Consider the following 2,316-nt stretch of genomic DNA (forward strand, 5'->3'; position numbering starts at 1 on the left):
ATGCTAATACATCGTCAAAAATTCGCTTGTGATATTGATAAAAACAAATGCGTAAAAAATTTGAAGTGGTCTCTTAAGCCACCATGCAGCGAAATTCAAAGACATCCTCTGAGCTGCTAACTTCAGGGCTCAGTGGATGGGTTTCAACTGAAGTTCTAAACGACAGTTTTCGACACATTTTTGGCAAATCGAATCTTTCCTAATGTAACGACATCACAAGGTGCTAATCTCTCAAGAAAGAGGTTTAAGGAGCGCAGAAATGCTTTGTACATCCTAAAGATATTAGGATCAGTCGACCCAAGTACGTTGTCGGCTAAGCAAACCAATTTTTTGGAATGGGCGAAAGAAATTAGGTTAGGTTAAAGTGGCAGCCCGATTAAGATTCAGGCTCACGTAGACTATTCAGTCCATTGTGATACTATATTAACTAAAAGTACCTATTACATATGGGCACTTCTAGTTTTAACCGCTGAACCTTCTTGATTATTTTTCTTTGTTGAACCAACCAGATTGTTCCAAAAACATTAGCAGACTGCTTAAGTTAACGTTTTCCAGATCCGCCAGTAATCTGAAGCTATATGCTCCTAAAAGTTGCTTGCGCTTTACACAAAATGCAGGACACTCACACAAGAGGTGTTTAATTGATTCCTTTTCCTCCGCATCATGACAGCTCATACAATAGTCATTATACTTCGCGCCTATAGGTTTTGCAAAATCGCCTATCAGGCAGCGACCCGTTATAGCAGATATCAGGAGTGATATCTGAGGTCTCGAGAACACTAGCATATCTAGTGTGCGGTTTAAGTTTAAATGGGGCCATATTTGCTTGGTGTCGTTACCTTTGCAATTCTCCCATCGAACATTTGCCATCATAACAGCATTCTCACGCAGCATGAGCTTGCAGGTAGCCAGGGGCATACCGTAGTTCCTAGCCTGGCCAACTCATCCGCTTCGCAGTTCCCCGGTATGTTCCAATGGCCAGGCACCCATATTAGGTGAATATTGTACTGCTCAGCCATCTCGTTGAGAGATTTGAGACAGTCTATGGCCGTTTTCGAGTTAAGGAACACAGAGTCCAAGGATTTTATTGCAGGTTGACTGTCTGAGTATATATTAATGCCCACATTTTTTTCGAATTTCCAGATCTTTAGAATATATTCCAAACCCCACTTGTCCATTCAATTTGGAGCATCAGTATATATATATATATATATATATATATATATATATATATATATATATATATATATATATATATATATATATATATATATATATATATATATATATATATATATATATATATATATATATATATATATATATATATATATATATATATATATATATATATATATATAATATATATATATATATATATATATATAGTAGTAGTATTTTATTATTATTATTTTTTTTTAATTCATTCATAAAACTATTACAATTTCAATTTAGCAAGTTACATTAAAATAATAAATTAAAGATTATTTATGACAATGGCATATTGCCGTCAGTCATTTTGCCGCAAAATTGTATTATTGTTCGTAATTTATACATTAGTAAACTTGTGTGTATTAGTTTGTAATTTAAGAAATAGTACGTATGGGCTTTATTAATAGTATTCTTGATTTAAAAATTTTCTATATTTTAGAGCTTCATTCACGTACAAATTCAGTCTAATCCAACTTCCTTCTATTTCTCCATTCAAAATTTGTATTAACTCCGGTCTAGCCAAATTAGGTCGATCGAGGTATCTGAGTCTGAACTCTCTTAAAATAGGGCATGAAGCCATGAAATGGTATAAGTTTTCGGATTCATCTGTGTTGCACATTGAGCATTTTCTGTCAGGTAGCTGCTGGAAGCTGTTTGATTTTAGTCCCAACATATCACATCTCACTTTGAAAATTGTGTTGATAGTTTTTTGATCATGTAAATCATGAATATAGGTTATTCCTTTTGAATAATCAAGGTATTTATAGAACCTAGATGTACTATTTCTTGCTTCTACCATTGATTCCTCTTTGGCTTTTTGTTTCAAATATCCAATCAGATTTGATCCTCTGATTTTCCACTCCTCCTCATCAATATTTGCACAAAAATTCACCCTAAATTCTGCACCAAGTTTGTTCATGGCTTTTGACCAGAATATATTCTTTACCAGTATCTGCATGGATAATTTATGTGGCAATCTTTCACGATGCATTCTGAATAGAGTTTTAAACACGTAGTTCATGTGGAGCTCTAAGCTGTAGAAGTGGCAATCTTCTGCATTGGTTTCCAAGTTAATAGCGTATGTTGGTGTAAAATCTGGGAGTT

Source organism: Haematobia irritans, chromosome 5, assembly GCF_050003625.1.
Source record: "Haematobia irritans isolate KBUSLIRL chromosome 5, ASM5000362v1, whole genome shotgun sequence".
Taxonomy (NCBI): Eukaryota; Metazoa; Arthropoda; class Insecta; order Diptera; family Muscidae; genus Haematobia; species Haematobia irritans.